Here is a 21,308-nt window from a genome sequence, read left to right as displayed (position 1 = left end):
CACTGAATTTGTTCTCACAGTCCGTGTTTTTATAAGGTGTATTCCTAGAGTTAATATCTCTACGTTTAGTTTTCTCTTGCTTATATGCCACAGTAAGAGTGAACCCGATTTTAGAGTTAGGCTTGTTTAGATAATGTTCAGCATTTATCTCTAAAAGAAATTGTGTGTAATCTTTTTAACACTTGAATTGAGCAAACTATGTCTGGAAGCAGCCCTGTAACACCTGTCGAAATATTTCTAGCAGATAATAGTCTTTAGGTTATAGCCTATCCGGCAGCAACTTATTTTGTGACTGAAGATTTTCTCAAATCTATTTGTATAGGTTCTTAGCAATGCAGTGATAAGGTGTTAGTCTGATATTTATTAATTAAACTGATAAGTACCTTTTTGCACTGACGTAATGGCAGTAACTGAGAGCGTTAGAACGTGCACAGTACTATTGTGGATCACGAGTCTCAGAACATCAGTTCCTTTTACCCTTTCTATGTTTGGTGTAAGGTTAAGGTTTGTAGTTCTGAAGACGAGGATTTATTTACATTACCTATATCGCAACTGTGCTCATTTAATCCATTTTTATATTTAACAGTTTTACATATCACTCATTCACAGCAGATACTGTTGAGGCGATTTACATAGAAATACAGAACAGTACACAATAAAAAATAAACAATCTGAGATGGTCATTAACACAATAAAGTGGTGAATTTTTAAGGTTTTCGCAAGAGTGAGCAGAGTGGGTCGTGGTTTTCTACCCAGAGTCAGATAGTCTCAAACTTGTGTAACTGGTTAAAAACAGTTGTTGAACAAAGGTGATTTTCCAATCTTTCGGTTGTTAACGTGTCAGCTTCAGATTCTTCTCTCAGCGTCTTTTCTTTGATGGTCTGCAGAAGAAACCTTTTGTTATAACTTTCTTTTTATGCAGTGTGTGCTTCCTCTCTAGAATTACATGATGTTTTAGATGAAGGTTATTCTGTACACAGATATGGCTTTGCTCTGGGTTAATGAAATGCTAAATTAGAGACTTCACTTACAGTATAGTACTTTCCTCAGCTCCCACTTCCTCGACACACTTAGATTTTGGAAATTGTTTAAACATAGAATGCTGGATGTCCTTCAGTTTTTCAAAATAATCCTTCTTAAGGCACAGACTTCAGTTGCCTGGTGCTAAATCTTGCTTTCTTCGTCAGTAATTTCAATCACCTATAGTATTAAAATTAAATAGTTAATACATGAAAATTTCCCAAAATATAATTTACAAGCCAAATCAATGCAGAGTTGCAGAATTTTGAAAATGTTGAGCTGGTTTTCATACAGAGCAGAGTGTAGAATTGTAGCCTGAGAGTACGTGGATGTAGGAGTGAGGATTTATAGAATTTTCAACATTTTATTAAGCTCACAAAGGATACATGCACCCTATTTATTTATTTATTTATTTATTTATTTAATATATTTGTAGAGCGCAAGCCTGTCACCCAAAGGGCATCCTGGCGCTTTGATCAGAGAACCGTGCACTTTGACTGAAGTAGTCGCGCAACCATTATTTAGGGAATAAGTGCGTTTTTAAGGCCTTCCTGAACGGAAGATAGTCCTTGTGACTCCTTAGAGAGAGTGGGAGGGAGTTCCATAATTTAGCTGCAGCCACGCTAAAAGAGCGACCACCCATCCTCACTCTTTGAAACCTTGGCACCACCAGGAGGTGAGCCGACGAAGACCGCAAAAGCCGTGGGGCCGAGTACCATGCAAACATATTTTGCAGAGGGATAGGGCCCAAAAGGTGTACAGCTCTAAACACCAAGCATGCCGCTTTAAACTGAACCCGTAGATCTACCGGAAGCCAATGCAGATCTCGTAGCGCAAGAGTGGAAGAGCTAGACCTGGGCCGGGAAAGGGCCAGCTTAGCGGCCATGTTCTGCACCCGCTGAAGCTTCCCTATCAAATTTTTTGGGGCCCCCAAAAGAAGTCTGTTGCAGGAGTCGAGCCGACTTAATATGGTCCCACGGACTACTTCCGGCCTGGCATGAACAGGGAGAAAAGGCAGGACTCTGCGTAACATGCGTAGCAGCATCATACACGTTCCAGTGGTTTTGTTGACGTGTATGTCAAGTTGTAAATTAGGGCCAAACATTACCCCCAGGTTGCGTGCTGACTCCGATGCCAGCACTGGTTCGGAAAAGGTACTGGGCCAGAAGTTCTCGGGCAGTGCCCGCGGAATACGATCAGTAGAACAGTGGAGCACCTCCGTCTTCGAGCTGTTGAATTGCAGAGAGTTAGCTCGTAGCCAGTCCGCTGTGGCTGCCATACAGCGATGGAAGGTGCCCAGCGAGACCGCATTATTCCCTTCCAAGGAGAAGACCAGCTGGGTGTCGTCGGCATAATTAAATGCCGAGACACCGAAAGATTTTATTAGCTGGACTAAAGGGCGGAGGTACAGGTTGAACAGTATCGGGCTGATGGCCGAGCCTTGTGGAACCCCTTGTCCTATTTTCCTTGGCTCAGAGCTGAAAGGCGGAAGTGAGACCAACTGTTGTCTACCACCAAGATATGAAATCAGCCAGTCTCTAGCCCCCTCGGTGACCCCGCACTCCTCCAGCCTCCGGACCAGGGTCCGATGGCAGACCGTATCGAACGCGGCCGACATGTCGAGCAGCACCAAAAAGGCTGCCCGACCACTGTCGACACGCGAACGCAGATTGTCCAATACGGTCACCAGCGCGGTCTCCGTCCCATGTCCAGGGCGGAAGCCAAACTGGGCCTCGTCGAACCACCCGATGTTCTCCAGGAAGCCAGAGAGAGAGCGAGTTACCCACTTTTCCAGGATCTTGATCGGAAAAGGAAGCAAGGAGATCGGCCTGTAGTTGGAGAAACAGGCCGGATCCAAAGTTGGCTTTTTTAGCAGAGGCGACACCACTGCTAACTTCCAGCTTTCTGGCACCGACGCCGATTCCAAGGATTGGAGGCAGATCGAAAACAGAGGCGGAAGAAGTTCTGCATGAAAGGCCTTCCAAAACTTGGGGGGCAGCGGATCAAGCGGAGACCCCGATGACACCGAATGAGCAATCTTACAAAATTCTTCAAAGGAAGGGGGGGGGGGGGAAATTCAGCCGGGATAGCCTGGGTAAAATGGTCGAGGCTCCCGGCCCAAGGGCAGCGGTAGCCGTCTGGGGTCGACTGGGCTGCTCCACCGGAGCTCCCACACCGATCGGCTGGGGTCGACTGGGTGAGCTGCCCAGAGCTCCCAGATCAGAGGCAGCAGTGCACGTCTGGGGTCGACTGGGCTGCTCCACCGGAGCTCCCACACCGATCGGCTGGGGTCGACTGGGTGAGGTGCCCGGAGCTCCCAAATCAGAGGCAGCAGTGCACATCTGGGGTCGACTGGGCTGCTCCACCGGAGCTCCCACACCGATCGGCTGGGGTCGACTGGGTGAGCTGCCCGGAGCTCCCAGATCAGAGGCAACAATGCACGTCTGGGGTCGACTGGGCTGCTCCTCCGGAGCTCCCACCCCGATCGTCTGCGGTCGGCTGGGTGAGCTAGCCAGAGCTCCCAGCCCCCGGTCGGCAACACTAATACAAGATCGACTAGACAGGCCATTCCCAGGCTGGCCTCCGCAGATACGGGATGTGTTAAGCCCTCCAGAATCTTAGCGGTCTTCTCCTCGAAGGCAAGAGCCAACGAGTCGCACAGAGCCTGTGACGCCCGGACCGAATTAGCCGCACAAACCGGATGAGACAAGTCCTTGACAATTTTGAACAGGGCTTGAGATTTATTAGGCGCCTGCAGCAGGGACGTTTGTATAAAAGTCGCCTTGGCCCGCTTGATGTTACAAGTCCACCCTATGGACTTGTAACATTGAATCCCAAAGGCAGAAATTAAAGTCATATGCACTGGCACCAAACAGATATTTTAAAAAGGATACTATTAATTAATTTTTAATGTAGATTTCTGGGACGGGAATTTCCCCTCCATGGACAACAGGCGTTTCCCCTGCCCTGAGTTACCACCTACTTGTATCTGGTATCCTGACTTTTGAGTTCTGGTCTCTGCCGCACACAAATCTATTGTTTGCTGCGAGGACTATGCCTAGACATATCCCTCAACTATGGTCCAGAGTATGAATCGAGGGCAATGAAATTAAGGAGTACTTTCATGTGCTCATTTTATTCCACCTGATTATCAGTTGTTAGGTTTTTCTGCACCTGGATGTACCGGGTGCAAAAAAACAGGACACCATTTTTTTCCAGACAGGAAAATAAGACTGAAAAGACGCACAAGACTCTGGGTGCAGCAGAAGCAGCCAAGACTTATGCTGTTTTTATACAAACTGGGAGAAACACACAATTCTTCCCTTTGTTAGACATTTCTTTACCCTCCCCTCCCCTGCTTCACCCATCGCCCCCGAACCAACCACATGCATTTATCTACCACCTGCTTAAATCAAGTGGTAAATAAAAGCAGAAAAACACTATGAAATAGTGAATGGCATGTGGTTTGACAGGCAGACGAATCTGTTCCTCGTGGCAACTCCCCTGTCCATGGCGTCAAACTTGTGACTGCATGTTGCTGGGGTAAATATACCACAAAGTTTAATAAAAACAATAACATGAGATTTTTCTGCCACTCCAGCACTGTGCAACTTCTAACAAGGGACTATGAGCGGTCTTGGACCGGCCCTGTGACCTGGAGGGTCACACCAAGTGTTCCCTTATTTAAGCCAGAGGACTATCATGGGTTTAACAGCTTGAGCGGTGATGGCAATGCACCCTGTTGTAAGGATCAATAGCCTGAGATCTTTGCATCGTGGTCAGTGGAGTGGCGTCCTGCTGACACACCTATGTTTATTTTTTTTGTTTTTTGTTTTTTATTAGCAATACATGAGTATTCAACTCACAAGAGTACAAACAAATTAAAGTATAGTGAGTACATGCGTCTTAACCATCACACCACATTTAAGCATATACATTTAACTCGGACAGTTCCATAGCAGATCGACTTCTTCTGGTATGCCCAACTTTAGTACATAGAATTAAACACAACAACAAAAAAATTGCCATTCAAAAATCCAAATAAGATAAAACAGGACCCCAAATTTGTACGCCCAGCTTTCGCTTACGCCTACCTTTTAATGCATACAAACTATACTCTAAATTAAATTTAGCCTAGAACCTAGCCCTCCAAGCCTCAAACTATGGGGGATCCCTTTGTTATCAGCTTGAAGCTATACATAGCCTTAATACTGCTGTTGCTAAAAAATTCAAATATATAGCATTCCTTGGTACACTATCAGCATTTACCCCCATCTCTACACCCAACAAAAGCTGCGTAGGCGACAAATCAATAGGTGTTTCCAAAATAGCAGTTAGAAATTTATCAACATGCTCTAATAATTCTTTTAATAGTGGACACGTACAGAAGATATGCATCACATCTACATCAGGGTTATCACAGCGAAAGCATTTCCCCTCCTGTCCACCACCCCATTTGGCAATCTTATGAGGTGTCATATATAAAAAAAAATAGTTTTATAATGTTGGGCAGACAGGTTAGCAGTCATAAATAATCGACTAGCTAATTCAATGGAGGTCTCCAAACTAATATCAGAACATCCTAACCTGCTTTCCCACTTACGATTATGTTCTTCCAAATCATTGGATCTTGTTTCTAACATACAACTATATAACCCCCCTATTCTTACTGCTTTTCGGCTAGCTTCAATAAGATAATTAGTCTGAATATTCCACCGGGCAGTGAGGAGATAGTTCCTAATTTGTAAATATTTTTAAAAATCTGCCCGGGTATATGGTATTGTTCCATGATCTGATTAAACGATTTCAGACCCCCTTCCATATACAAACCCCCCACTATTTTTATACCCTTTCTCTGCCAGTTCTGCACTGTCCTATCCCAAAATACACTCGGAAAGCAAATAACAACAGTTAATGGGGTATACCAGGAGACTTTCTCTATCATGAACATTTTCTTAATAGCTTTCCAAACCTTCCAAGCTGCTAATACAGTCTTGAATCTTGTGCGCTATTAATAGCTCCAGTCTAGGTGAATGAACAAACAGTTTTTTGCATCTGACCCCAGCAACATATGATATATAGCAGGAGATTCAGCAGCCACACTTGGCCCTATTCCAGTAAAGAGTATATTCATATGTTGGAGCATGCATGCATAGTAGTAGAGTGTAAAGTCCGGTACAGACCACCCCCCAACCACTCTAGGTAACACCATAAACCGTGCAGCTCTGCGGGCCTTCCCTCGTGCCCATATAAAGTTCATACATAATGACTGTAATTGTGTCAAATGAGTGCGTGAGACTTCAAGTGGAACACATCTTAAAAAATACAGTATTTTTGGCAGAATCATCATTTTCAGCATATTGCACCTGCCAACTAATGACAGATGCAAGCATTCACACCGATCAAGCTGTCTACACACCCCTTGTACAAGCTTCCAACAATTAGCGCCAACTAATGCTGGTGCCGAGGTCCTTAATAGCACTCCTAGATATGTTACTTCCTGTGAGACCCTTGGGTCATTAAAACCCCTAACATTATGGCACAAGATTTGCGTTTTGGCGGTGTTTAATTTATATCCCGAGACAGACCCATATTCTGCAGCGAGATGTTCTACTGCCTGTATTGCTGCTGCAGGTTTAACAGAAAGCACCGCAACATCGTCTGCGTAAGCCAGAACCCGATATTGTTGCTGCTGAACAATAACAGGCTGTATTTGTGGGCTATGGTCAAGCATTTTCAAAAAAGGCTCTATATACAGGGCAAATAATAATGGGGAGCAGGGGTAGCCCTGTCTAGTACCCCACTTTATTACCACTGCTTTTGACTCGAGGCCCAGGGTACAGATCCTAGCGACAGGTTGGCAGTATAGCGTTTGTATTGCTACTATATATTGCTGCCCAAAACCCCGCTGCCGCATTACTTCCCATAAAAAACACCAAGACACTCGGTCAAACGCCTTCTTGGCATCTAACAAAATAAGGCTCAGCGGGTCCCCAGTAGCGTTGGCGTTATCTAATAATGCAATAACTCTACTAACATGATTTGTAGTGCCACGCTTAGGGATAAAGCCATGTTGTCTAATAGACACAAGTGGCGATATTACGGTGGCAAGCCGAGTGGCCAACATTTTTGAATACATTTTGCCATCCGCGTTTAAAAGAGATATGGGGCGATACGATGCTGGAAGCTACGCTGGTTTACCTTTTTTCTAAACACAATAATACTGGCTTCGCCCCGTGATTTCGGTGCCAATCCACCTTGTGCTCTTTTAAATATTAATAACATATCATCTTTTATAAACTCGAAGAAAGCTTTATATACCTCCAATGGTAATTTATCAGGGCCCGCAGCCTTACCAATTGCAAGTTCCTTAATAGCTTGTTCGCGTTCCAGCATTGTAATAGGAGCTTCTAATCTCGTTACGTCCTCCTCCCCAATATCTTGCTCACACTGTTGAGATACAAATTCCTTGACTTTCCGGACATCATATTGATCATCCGTGTATAATGCTTCATATAAAACTTCTGAACACCTCCAGAATACCATTCTCATTCTCAACACACTGGCCATTACTATCCCAAATGTAATTGATTCTCTCAGCTGCCTCCTTCATCCTTAAATTTTACGCCAAGCACCTACCGCTGGCCTCCCCATATTCATAGTTAAGTCGCTGTCTTACTACATATTTTTTAGCAGCCTCTTGGCTCCATTGGAGATTTATTTTCGCCTTGATCTTTGACACTTCTATACTACAAATGCCCCAATGTCCCTACCCATATGAATACCCTGAACTAGAGCCTCTTCAGCTCTGACCAGACCCTGATATCGCTCATGTTCCTTTAATGCCTGTTGCGTCTGATTATACAAACCATAACTAAGGGTTTCTCCCCTAAAAGCAGCCTTGAATGCATCCCAAGCATACTCAGGATCAGTACTACCCCGATTAATACGAAGGAATTCAGCCATCCAAGCCTGCATATACACGTGAAGTAGTGTGGCTCACTACGTGAAGTAGTGTGGCTCACTGGTTAGAGGCGGCAGACCCGAGAGCAGAGGACGGCCTGGGACCAGGGTTCGATTCCCGGCGCGGCAGGTTTCTGGACCAGGGTCAGCGGACTCGATAATTCTCTCGCCTCGGTGCCCACTCTGATCAGCGATCACACTCGGCAACTCTGGGCATTAGCTTGCCTCATCTTCACTAACGGCCCCACCAGACCGCCGGGGATGCCTGGTGTCACCCTGGAGATACCCATTAAGGGACCATCTCTCAGGGAAGCCAGGAAGGGTTTCGCAGCGGTCGAAGCGCCTTGGGACCCTACGGGTAAGTAGTGCGCTATATAAATGCCAATACATTTACACATTTACAATAAACTGCTCATCCAGGAGAAGCTTCCGGTCAAAAGAAAATGCCCTGGGTTTATTCAGAACTGCTACACCTGGAATAGATGACACACCCATGTAATGCTCCATTTCTATGCCTGTGCCCAGACTTTGCGCTAACATCATGCGCGTGTTTAGGGTGTTGGTGTGCGTAGCATAAAAGCAATGTGAGAGTGCGACAGAGTAAACTGCATCTCCTGCCTGCCAGTTGTTTATACAAGTGGGACCATCTATCCCTCTTTTATACTCTGGTAAGAAAGGGAAATGAGTTTGACTATCCAGCAGGAGGACAAGGCTGTCCTGGAAGAAGCAAGGTCCGACACATCCTCGTTATTTGTAGGGCGGGCCGGAAAGCCATCCAGCAGGACCAGCTAGTCTGAGGGACCCCCTCCTCCCCCGCCAAGACTCTCCCAACAGATCAAGGCAGGAAATAAAACTCTACCACAAAGTGGTTGTTGAGGCCCAGTTGGACGATTGTGTGCTGGCAACACCCCGTTCAAGGTTGCATTTGCCAAATTCCTAACACAAAAGGGTCTGAATCTACTGGCTTCCTGGAGAGCCTGTGTTGGGCTTTTAGCTGCTGAATTTCTGACTACTCTGTGTCAGAGGCCCATGAGTGACTAAAACTACGGCAGTGTCGAACACCCTGTATGAACTTACGCCTGTGGTCCAGCCGGCCACAGTGTGGGCTTAATTGCTGACAGTCGGGCCTCCAGAGGGGCTCCGACAGGCCAGGTGTGACTTCTACCTTGGGACTGCTGATCTTCAGGCAAAGGCAAAGAAAAGACAGAGTGGATGTCCTACTGTATGCAGCCCTACATCCAGGACAAAAGCGCTCCACAAAAGCCTGCTGGTGGGTCACTGCTCTCTCGAGTGTTCGGGCGTGCCATTCAAGTGCCGGGAAACAGGAAAGAGACCCAGAAAAGACTGACTTATCCTGTGGAAGGATAAAACGCTTACGACAGAGCATATACGCATTGGAGTGACTGGAGTGACAGAACTGCACCTATACTATATTCATGATACTCCTAAACGTAAATGTAAATGTGGGTATACTTGTAAAGCGCACTATCACCTGAAAGGTATCATGGTGCTGTATACCGCTGTGGAACCCTTCCTGGCTTTCCCTGTGAGATGCCCCCTTACTGGGCACCTCCACGGTGAGGCCAGGCATCCTAGCGCTTTCGGGCCCGTTGTGGAGATTAAGCAAGCTATTGCCCAGAGTTTCAGAGTGGGACCCAGGATTAGAGTAGGCACCTAGGCGAGAATTATCAAGTCCGTGGACATTGAGCCCAAGACCCTGCCGCGTCGGGAACTGAACCCTGGTCCCGGGCCAGACCTCTACCTCAGGGTCTGCCGCTCTAATCGGTGAGCCACACTTCTCCTCTTCCCCTAGAGGGGAAGAGGGTATCAGAACCGGACGCACCTATCTGCAGCACATGGTAGTCTGGCATGCCTGCACCATCCTTTCACCCAGACTGTCCATAAAGTTGATTTTAGAGCTGTTACGCACATAGCAGGGGGAATCTCAGACCATTCGCTGGTGGAGGTGCAACTCGATGGTCCGGTTGGGGACTTCATGCTACCCCCAAGGGTTGATCTGTGATATTTAAAAGACAAGACGTTCAAAGGTTGTATGAGAGATTGAGCAGAATTCTATTTTAAGGAGAACAGGCGGCCTGTTGAATCAGCTTGCGTGCTATAGGGTGAATTCAAGGCAGTGATTCGAGGCCAGATACAAGTCTTGATCGGGGGAATGTCAAAGGAATGTAAATAGAAGTGCGAGGCTCAGGACAGGGAATGTGCTTTCCTGGAGGTTTGGTTGGCAAGTGGGGAATCAGTTTCTCTCCCATTACACCATCAACTGAAGCAGCACATCAAGAGCACTAATGGAAAATAGCGTGCACTCATGCGCTGGCTACCCAGCATTGTCTCTATGATGTCGGTGATAAAGCCAATGAGTTGCTTGCATGGTTGGAGAGACAAGACAAAGGACAGAACTGGATCCTTGAGGACACTGACAACAAGGGGACGGAAATACTGGGAGAGACTTCCTGAAAGACCTGACCCTGCCAATGCTAACGAATGAGGACCGAGACGCACTAGACCAAGACCTGACAGTAGACTAAATAAATAAGACAATAGGAACCTTGAAAACAGGGCAAGCGATGGGGCCTGATGAGCTACCCTTAGAATTATATAAAAGCACGATGGATAAAATCAGGGAGTACCTCCAGAGTAGGTTTCAGACTGCCTGAAAATAAGGGTGTCTCCCGGAGCACCAAAGAACATCTGAGGTGGTGGTCATCCCAACAAGCATTAGAAATGCAATAGGTCTCGGATTTATTTGAGTTAGAGCTGATGGCATTTTCAATGGCAATGTCTTTTAGCCATGTGCTATGGAGTGTATGCAGGTGGTGTGTAGTGGAATTATGTGGGTTGGATTGGAATTGTAGCAATGGTGGCATGCTGCACTCACTCACACTCTGCCGCACTCACTCACACTCTGCCGCACTCACTCACACTCTGCCGCACTCATTCACATGCTGCCCTCAACACGCTGCCCTCAACACGCTGCCCTCAACACGCTGCCCTCAACACGCTGCCCTCAACACGCTGCCCTCAACACGCTGCCCTCAACACTCTGCCCTCTGCACGCCCTCAACACTGCCCTCAACACTCTGCCCCCTGCACGCCCTCAACACTCTGCACTCACACACACTCTGCACGCCCTCAACATGCTGCCCTCAACACGCTGCCCTCTGCACGCCCTCAACACTCTGCTCTCTGCACGCCCTCAACACTGCCCTCAACACTCTGCCCTCTGCACGCCCTCAACACTCTGCTCTCTGCACGCCCTCAACACTGCCCTCAACACTCTGCCCTCTGCACGCCCTCAACACTGCCCTCAACACTCTGCCCTCTGCACGCCCTCAACACTGCCCTCAACACTCTGCCCTCTGCACGCCCTCAACACTGCCCTCAACACTCTGCCCTCTGCACACCCTCAACACTCTGCACTCACACACTCTGTATACCCTCAACATGCTGCCCTCAACACGCTGCCCTCGACACTCTGCCCTCAACACGCTGCCCTCAACACTCTGCCCTCTGCACGCCCTCAACACGCTGCCCTCAACACTCTGCACGCCCTCAACACTCTGCACGCCCTCAACACTCTGCACGCCCTCAACACTCTGCACGCCCTCAACACTCTGCACGCCCTCAACACTCTGCACGCCCTCAACACTCTGCACGCCCTCAACACTCTGCACGCCCTCAACACTCTGCACGCCCTCAACACTCTGCACTCACACACTCTGTATACCATCAACATGCTGCCCTCAACACGCTGCCCTCGACACTCTGCCCTCAACACGCTGCCCTCAACACTCTGCCCTCAACACTCTGCCCTCAACACTCTGCCCTCAACACTCTGCCCTCAACACTCTGCCCTCAACACTCTGCCCTCAACACTCTCTGCCCTCAACACTCTCTGCCCTCAACACTCTCTGCCCTCAACACTCTCTGCCCTCAACACTCTCTGCCCTCAACACTCTCTGCCCTCAACACTCTCTGCACTCAACACTCTCTGACCCTACCCCAGCCCAGCGCCCCTCTGTGTCTGCAAGAACCATGCCCTAGAAGCTGACTGACCCTGCCCCAGCCCAGCGCCCCTCTGTGTCGCAAGAACCATGCCCTGGGAGCAGACTGACCTTGTCTAAGCCCAGCGTAGACACAGAGAAGAGGCTGACAGAGAGAGCTCCTTGCTCTAAATACATATTTGGAATTTTTGCAGTTTGCCAACTCCAGCTGGAAAGCAAGCGCCGGCCCCAAATGCTCTGGTTATTCAGTTCATAGACAGCTAAGCGGCCCCATTTGCTGACATAAATCATGGGCATGAAATGTATCCAGTCTCTCAATTAAAAGTTTTAAATATAATTTAAATATAATATACAAGTCTATCTCTCAGCACCCCTGCCTACTCGATCTCATAACAGATATTAGTATGCCCGATACGAGAGCAACTCGCCACAAAAAACAGAAGCCGCAAAAAAAAAGAAAGAAACATAATCGTAAACCGCCGGCGAGTGGTGCACGCGCGCAAGCCACTGCCACCATATGTCTTGAATTATCTCTGCCGTGACGGCTGAGATAATTGAAGATATATGGCCTTCTGGTGCGCGTAACAGACACCAATAGGCCATAGGTGGAGCTACTCGACCGCCTATGGCCTATTGCGTGTTCTATTTCTAAAGCACACGCACACGAAGGCCAATAGCAATGCACATAGCAAAAAAAAGCACGAAAAACCACGAGCAGCCAGGAATTTGTTAGGTACGTTTTCGGAAGCCCTGAGAAAATGACTCTTAGGCCACGCCCACTGCTGACGCAGTGGGACGGTTGGCCCGAGCCCTAAAAAGGACGAACCAGCAACTGAGTGTGGGTCTTATAGGCCTATCTCCCCGCTTCATATTGAGACTAAGGTCCCTGCGAACGCCCTGGCGATCTGCCTGCCGGACTTTCCCCAGGCCAGGGGCTGGTGTGCCCCTGGAACTGGTTCTGACCGGCCTATGCGTAGTGAGCACCGGGGTGCCACTCAGCAGTCACCTTCCTGTAAAGCCCTGCCTACCCAGGATACACAAAACCATGTCTGGGACGGTGCTAGCACCGCCCCTGACAGGAAACCCTTTGTCCAGGCTCCCCTCGCTGGAAGGACTCCCAGCTGCAGGGGGTCAGACTCGTGTCTGTGGTGGCAGCATCCATTTTGTGGAGCTGAGGCTTCGTTTAACTTTAACCGGGGTTCACAGTTACATACATGTCGTGTCCCTCTAGAAGGGTGGAATGCTAACCCCGTCGCCAGAATTGGCGAGGGGTTAGTATTCCAATTCGTATGACACCTTACTCGACATGTTTTGATAAAGCAATACCAAAGATAGCATTTAACCGCGAGGATTATAATGCACTTAAGAGTATATGGTATGCGATATCATGGAACAGCTATTAGGACTTGGTTCCGCAAGCTGCAGACAGGCTCAGCTCATGCCAGAGCACCATCTCACACGATTCCAAGCACTCTGCCTTCAGGATTGTCAAGGCCTGCCATAGGAGTGACTGATAGGAATCTGTGTGTCCATTTTAGGGTTAGATATAGGTATACTATATCTACAGCAAAGGGTGATTACACGACTTTGCCCCAGCTGTCATGCAGCCAGTTGTGTCAAATTTAGGAGGCCAGCCAGGGGTGGCATAATACATGCTTCAGCCCCTGGTAGGCCCTGGGTACACCTATGCCCTGAGTTACAGGGTCTGATAAGGTGGCCCAGTACCAATTGGAAATGTACCTAAGGTACATGGAATCCATTTTAGAGAGAGAGCAGTAGGCCTGGGGTCCTGATTGGCAGGGTCCCAGGTCGACTATGTCAAAAAAACAGCTAAAACACAGGGCAAAAAGTTGGGGGCAACCATAGTCAGGAGGTACCTTCCTACACAACCCCCCCCCCCCAAACGAAAGGAGATAAGGCTATCCTTGTCCAGGTAAGCCTCTATTACCTAAGTGCCCATATAAGGAAGGACCAGCTCTGGCTTGGTTTCCCCCTGTGTCATGGTCCACTAGGCAACCCCTCACCCTAAGGGTATCTGAGGGTCTCCACCATAGGGAATCTCTGTCTCTGGTGTGTCTTGGGAAAGAAAAAGGCTGATGCTGGGATGGAGTACTGAAGTGAGGCTCCTCTACCTTTGGGCTCAACTTCCTCCAATCACCATTCATCATGTGTGCCTTTCTTTCTTTAGCTGAGATGCACTGAGCTCTCAGGGTCAGCCTCTGGCTACCTAAAGCTGGAGGCTGAGTCCTTCTGTTTGGCTTACTGGAGGGACAGGTCAGGTCTGGGGTTTTTAGGCCCCATGTTTGGCTGTGCCCAACAGTGTCCAGCTGTGGGAGGTCCCTAACTACTTTTAAGGGGGATCCCTCAGGAGTCTGTTTTATTTTCACTTGGCTAGGTTTACCAGCTTCAGTGATCCTAATCTGCTGATTAAGGGGTTCTTTTGGACAGGGGGCCCTTTGGGGTCCACCACTGGCCTCCCTGACCTCCACAGCCCTGGGCTGACTGAGGCAGGGTAGAGAGGTGCAGGTTACCTGCTCCAGACTGGGTCCCACCTGGGAAGGGTCCACTGCCATCAGGGGCTCTGCCAGGCTAGGCCTGACTACGTCTGGGGCAGTTCCTTCAACAGGGGTAGAGTCAGTTCCCTGGGGAGGCTGGCTCTCACCTAGTGTCTGGGAGGGGGAAGACTCTTCTTCCTCCTCAATGCTCTCTGTTTGAGTGGAGTGATCCATTGTTTCAGGCTTCACACCCTCACTATCTGTTTGAGTAGAGGCTGAGACCATTTCAACCTTGCCAACCTTTTCAGGAGGGCACTCAGTTTGTGTTTGGGCTGTGACTGTCACAGCCCTCCTATCCTGTTCTGGAAAGTCTGTCTGAGCCTGGGCAGTGGCTACCACTGCCCTTCCAACCTTTTCAGGGAGGAATGGTGCTTGGACTGGGGCTGTAGCTATTACTGCCCCACTAACCTGTCTGGATAGGCCTATCATTCTGGAGTGAGTCTCTTGCTCCACCTCAGCCCATGCTGAGAGTTCCAGGTCATTCCCCAGTAAGCAATCTACAGGTAGGTTATCTGTCACTGCCACTCTCATGGGCCCTGTGACATTCCCCCAGCTGAGCTTGACTACTGCCATGGGATGCCTTCTCTTCACTCCATGAATGTCTGTCACCTGATAAGTAAAACCAGGGGTCAGTTGAGAAGAGGGGACCAGATGGTCAATCACCATGGTGATGCTGGCCCCTGTGTCTCTGAATGCCTCAACTTTCTGACCATTCACTATGACCTCTTGTCTATACTTTCCCAAAATGTGGGGTCCAGTAGTGAAGTTGGCAAACCCCATGCCAGTCTCACAGACAAGAGTGTGGTCAGGGGACCTGGCTAGGCCATAGTCCTCCTGACTGCCCAAAGTAATGCCCACCACATTCTTGGGGGCACTCCCACCACCTGGGGGATTACCACTAGTGGTAACAGGAGGTTTAGGAGTATTACCTGGGGGTATATTTCCCTTATTGCCATTTTTAGGGCAACTGGCATCACTTTTGTAATGGCCCACCTGTTTACAGGTATGGCAATAAGGTTTCTTCTGTTCTGAAGGAGTGTTCTGGGACCCACCACCCTTGTTGGAGTTTTGGGGCCCTGGGGAAGTCTTCTCTGTGGATTTATCCCCACCCTTCTCTTGAGGCTTGGTTGATTCCTTCTTTTGGTCACCACCCTGGTTTTTAGGCCTGACCCTGGTTCTGACCCATTTGTCTGCCCTCTTACCAAATTCCTGTGGAGAGGTCAGATCAGAGTCTACCAGGTGCTGGTGTAATAACTGGTTCTGACAATTACTTAAGATTTGCTCCCTCATAATTAGATTGTACAATCCTTTAAAATCAGTAACCTTACTACCCAGTAGCCAGCCTTCAAAAGCCTTAGTGGCACAATCAACAAAGTCAGACCAATCTTGAGACTGAGTTTTCTGGGTGTCTCTGAACATCAACCTGTACTGTTCAGTGGTTAAACCAAACCCATCAACCAGTGTATTTTTCAAGATTTGGTAATTGTTAGCATCCTCCACTCTAGTAGTGAGGAGCTTATCTCTACCTTTACCTTCAAAGGAGAGCCACAAGATAGCTGCCCACTGACTTTGGGGAACACCCTGCACAGTGCAGGCCCTCTCCAAAGCAGTAATCCATTTGTGGATGTCATCCCCTTGTTTAAAGGGGGGCACTATCTTATTCAGGTGTTTTGTATCAAAACTCCTTTCCCTATTGCTAGGTATATTGCTGCCACCAGTGGGGACTACCCCACTCAACTGTTGCTCTCTAGCAAAGGCAAGCCTCTCTTTGGCCAGGGCAAGTTCTTCCCTTTCAATCCTCAGATTGACTGCCCTTTCTTTAGCTTCATACACTCTTCTCTGAGGGGAAGTCATCCCTCTGTGAGAAGAGCTTTGAGAGCCATTGGTTTGAATAGATCTGCCAGAGCCTCTTGATAGAGATCTAGCTCGTCCATTCCCAATGTTAAGCTGACCTGAGAGTGGCCCCAGGGTTCCCCCAGTACCAATCTCATGCCTGCTTAAGTTGGACCTGGTTAGTCTGCTGACTTCTACCTGTCCCTTATCTGCCTCATCCCCTGACAACTCATCCTCATCCTCAGCATCATCTGCCTCCTGGAGGGGATGGTCATGGTTATCAAAGGGACTCTGTAAGGAGGGCATACTCCCATCTGGATTAGGAGAGCTAAGAAGTTTCTCAGCTTTCCTGGCATCATAAGTCTCTAAGAGACCAATCAGAAAGGGAATTGTGGGGTTAGACCCCTGTTTTAGCTTCCTGGAGGTACACACTTGTCTCATCTCCTGGAAGCTAAGAGCAGCATATTTGGAAGTGGGGACCTGTGGAGGGTCCACTGACACAAGGGGAGACTCAGAGTTTCCTCCTTTGTCTGACATGCTGATTCTAGTGTGGTGTAAGTGATACACCTACCTACACTATGTGTTTGCCTACTGATCCCTTGCTAAGAGCTGCAGCCAAGGTGTGCTAAGCCTTGAGGAGCTGCAACAGCTGGTTCAGTAGAACTCAGAGTATTCTAAGCTAAGTTATATGTACCTGAAGTACCTATGTGATCTTTCAACAAGATATTCTTAGGATACGTGTGGTAAAACAACAGCAAGCTCAAATCCCAACCGCTGCTCACCAATGTGAGAAGGTGGCCTGATATGCAGTGCTCACTATTCTAGTGAACACTATGTATCAGTCCAGCAACCCTTATTGATGATTGGTTGTAAGTCAACCTTATAGACCAGCTATCCTAGTAGCATGGATACGAGCAGTCTAAGGCTAAAGACTCGAGAGGGCGTGTTAAGCCAGCTGTTTACCACACATATACCCCTTGAATACCAAGTGAAAGGACACCACACAAGTGTTATGAAAATAAACAAGATATTTATTAAGAATCACAACAGCCCTGTACTCTTTATGAGGACAGGGTACTAAGCACAAAACAAAACTCTTACGAAAATACTTAAGTTAGCACAGTATATACAAATGCCCGAGGGGCACGGAAAACCATATACTCTGAAAGTGGAATGCGAAATTACTAGCAGGTAAGTACAGTACTAATAGGCTTAGGAATCGCTAGGACTTGACTATAGAATCTTCAGATTACTTCTAGGAGGCCTAGGGGACTCGGGTGCAGAGTGTGCACTCTCACGCGTGATGCGGGACAAAGTCTATGGTAGCTAGTAATGACAAAGTTAGTGTTCTCGGGCGAACCCGACCTGGTAGGAGGAAAACGAAAGTGGATTCTGACCCTTGGATAGTGAGGCTATGCTGGGGCACCGAAATGCCGAAGTTACCTAGCCCAGGGGCTGCAGCTGCATAGGTCTCAAAAGACGTCGGGAATCCTCGTAGACGGACCAGGAGCCTGGAAGAAAGAAGTTGCTGGCAGGCGACCAGTGAAGAAAGTTCGATGGATCCAAGCCTGGATCGAAGGAAGATGACACCTGAAAGCAGAGGGGACCAAGTTCGAGACTACTAGCCAGTAGTCAGTGGGCACCAGGAGGGCACCGGATGGTAGCCACCTCGACTAGGTGAGTGGGTGACGCTGTGTTCGCAGATCTCATGGACCAGGAGGCGTTGTCGGCGACCAGGATGGAGGAGCGAGCTGTCCCACGATGGATGAAGCTGTTGGCGTCGCTGGACCCAGGATTGGGCAACAAAGCCTTGGCAAATTCAAGCCCACGCGGTGGACTCAAAATGGCGTCTGGAGTGGACCAGGAGGGTCCGGGGTGCCTCTCTTGAAGAAGGAAGCAAGGGCTAGTCTGGAGCAACCAGACCAGCAGCAGTGATGTCGTCGGGCGTCGTGAAGAAGGCCACAAGCCAGTCGGCTAGTAGCCACACAGCGCGGTGAGCACGCAAAAGCAGAAGGGCCCCACGCAGATCGTGGAGATGCTGGAGGGCTGATCTTCGGTGCAGGAGCTGCTCAGGGTTGGGGCTTCTCGGACCCCAAAGCACTCACCAGTGGAGCACACGGTGGGCTTGTTGCAAAGAAGTCGTGCAGTCTTGGCGATCGTCGGTCCCTCGAGGTCTCGTCGCACTCACAGTTCTCAGCTTTGCTGTAGAGGTGAGTAGAGGTCAGAGGTGCCAGGGAAGCCGGGTCTCGTCGAGCTGGGTCGTCGGATTCGTGAAGAAGGACTTGCAGCAGACCGCAGTGTTCTTAGGATGGTGCCTGCGGATGCAGGGTGACTACTCCTTAGCCACAAGGGAGAATCTTGAAGAAGGAAATCTTGATGTCTTTCGCAGAAAGTCGTGTCTTGATTCCAAAGATGATCTAATTTGAACAGGGGGCCCGCTCCCACCTTTATACTAAAAAAGGGAGCTGACCCGGTGACTAGGTCCTGCCTATGGGTGGGACTAGGAGGGGGGTGGTTACACCCCTCTGCCATGCCGGACTTTCCCCAGGCCAGGGGCTGGTGTGCCCCTGGAACTGGTTCTGACCGGCCTATGCGTAGTGAGCACCGGGGTGCCACTCAGCAGTCACCTTCCTGTAAAGCCCTGCCTACCCAGGATACACAAAACCATGTCTGGGACGGTGCTAGCACCGCCCCTGACAGGAAACCCTTTGTCCAGGCTCCCCTCGCTGGAAGGACTCCCAGCTTCAGGGGGTCAGACTCGTGTCTGTGGTGGCAAAATCCATTTTGTGGAGCTGAGGCTTCGTTTAACTTTAACCGGGGTTCACAGTTACATACATGTCGTGTCCCTCTAGAAGGGTGGAATGCTAACCCCGTCGCCAGAATTGGCGAGGGGTTAGTATTCCAATTCGTATGACACCTTACTCGACATGTTTTGATAAAGCAATACCAAAGATAGCATTTAACCGCGAGGATTATAATGCACTTAAGAGTATATGGTATGCGATATCATGGAACAGCTATTAGGACTTGGTTCCGCAAGCTGCAGACAGGCTCAGCTCATGCCAGAGCACCATCTCACACGATTCCAAGCACTCTGCCTTCAGGATTGTCAAGGCCTGCCATAGGAGTGACTGATAGGAATCTGTGTGTCCATTTTAGGGTTAGATATAGGTATACTATATCTACAGCAAAGGGTGATTACACGACTTTGCCCCAGCTGTCATGCAGCCAGTTGTGTCAACTTTAGGAGGCCAGCGGCATAATACATGCTTCAGCCCCTGGTAGGCCCTGGGTACACCTATGCCCTGAGTTACAGGGTCTGATAAGGTGGCCCAGTACCAATTGGAAATGTACCTAAGGTACATGGAATCCATTTTAGAGAGAGAGCAGTAGGCCTGGGGTCCTGATTGGCAGGGCCCCAGGTCGACTATGTCAAAAAACCAGCTAAAACACAGGGCAAAAAGTTGGGGGCAACCATAGTCAGGAGGTACCTTCCTACAGGAACATACTCCCGAAATTAGACCGTCTTCGCTGGGATACCCCACAATTGCAGGCGCTCCCGCTCTCCTTACTGGGCTGGGTGGCCCTATTTAAAGTGATGACCCTCCAGGGTCTCCTGTACATTGTGCAATAAATGTCCTTTAAGATCCTACAGACATTTTTTTTCAAAAGATAGTCTGAGAACTTCGGCTCCTGTTGTGGGATGGTGGCACTTCGCGCTGAGTAAGGTGCAGAGGGGAATTTATTAAGATGGACTGGCGGTCCTGAGTATTCACAAGTATTACTGGGCCTCGCAGCTGGTGGCAGTCAACAACTGGGTTTTTGCAGACTGTGAGTATCCTGCTTACCGGGTAGATAGATTGGCCATGGGCATGAGAGGTTACCCCACCCTGGTGCTGTATCGAAGAAAGTATGAGTGCACCCTACCTACTCATACCCAAACATTGGTAAAGGTGTGGAAAGAGGCTACCAGGTATTTAGGCTGTGAAGGTAAGCTGACTGAAATGACTCCACTGTATGATGGTGATCTCTTAGGTGCAGCTGGAGTATTGCAGGTCTCACAAAATGGGGATTGATTAGCTTAGAGCGGCCGGGCGATGTGTGGGGGGACAGGCGCTTGTGTCCTTCACGATCCTACAACAAAAGTATAAATTAGGGGAATAAAAACAGTTCTGGCATTTGCAGGTGGCCACGCTCTGCAAAGTCACATCCGGGAAGGGGGGCAGTTGCCTGAAGCACCCCTACTGGAGGACCAGCTACTAATTGATCTCCTGACCGAAAAAGCAATCTCAACCATCTATAGGAAGTTGATCTACAATTCTCTGGATGCCTTGGGGACGCGGAGAGCTGTGTGGGAGAGGGATCTAGGCCCGCTTGGCGATGGCGATTGGGTTGAGGTCATTCAGGGTGTCAGGGAGTTGGCAATTAGAACTCATTTTTGTCTAATTTAACTGCAGATACTGATACTGCCAAATCAATGACCCTGTTTACATTAAAGGGCAGCTTGAACTCAGAGCTCAACAACAGACTCGATTGAATAAATGACCAGCACACTGCTTATCTTGCCAAGACACAGGTACTTTGTAAATCTCTTTTTATTGAACAAGTGCTCAATCGATGGTGTTGACACCGAAAGTACGGTGCACATTAGTGAGAGTGATTAGACCAAAAACACAAAGTCTGCAAATATAGAGTGAGTAGCATAGCTTGGCTTGTCCTGACACTCCCTGGCCAAATCCCACTACATAAAACTAGATTGCCCTTTATCGAAGGCAGATAGTCCTCCCAAGGTACTGGAGGTCGCTGGGCTGCAAGACGACTTAACTTTTGGTTCTGGATCATCCAGGGATGCAGACAGGCCAGTATGACTGGGACCAAGACAATAGTTCTCTACAGATCCTCACCAGCAGAGAAG

At 48.7% G+C, this 21,308-nt stretch overlaps 1 protein-coding gene across 1 annotated transcript in view; it reads right to left on the bottom strand.

Moving 5' to 3' along the window:
• Positions 1 to 21,308, bottom strand: part of LOC147737100 (uncharacterized) — a 143,102-nt gene that overhangs the window by 101,236 nt on the left and 20,558 nt on the right.

This window comes from Lissotriton vulgaris, chromosome 1_1, assembly GCF_964263255.1.
Source record: "Lissotriton vulgaris chromosome 1_1, aLisVul1.2, whole genome shotgun sequence".
NCBI lineage: Eukaryota > Metazoa > Chordata > Amphibia > Caudata > Salamandridae > Lissotriton > Lissotriton vulgaris.
Note: the sequence above shows the minus strand (reverse complement) of the source record. Positions and strands in the feature narration are given on the sequence as shown.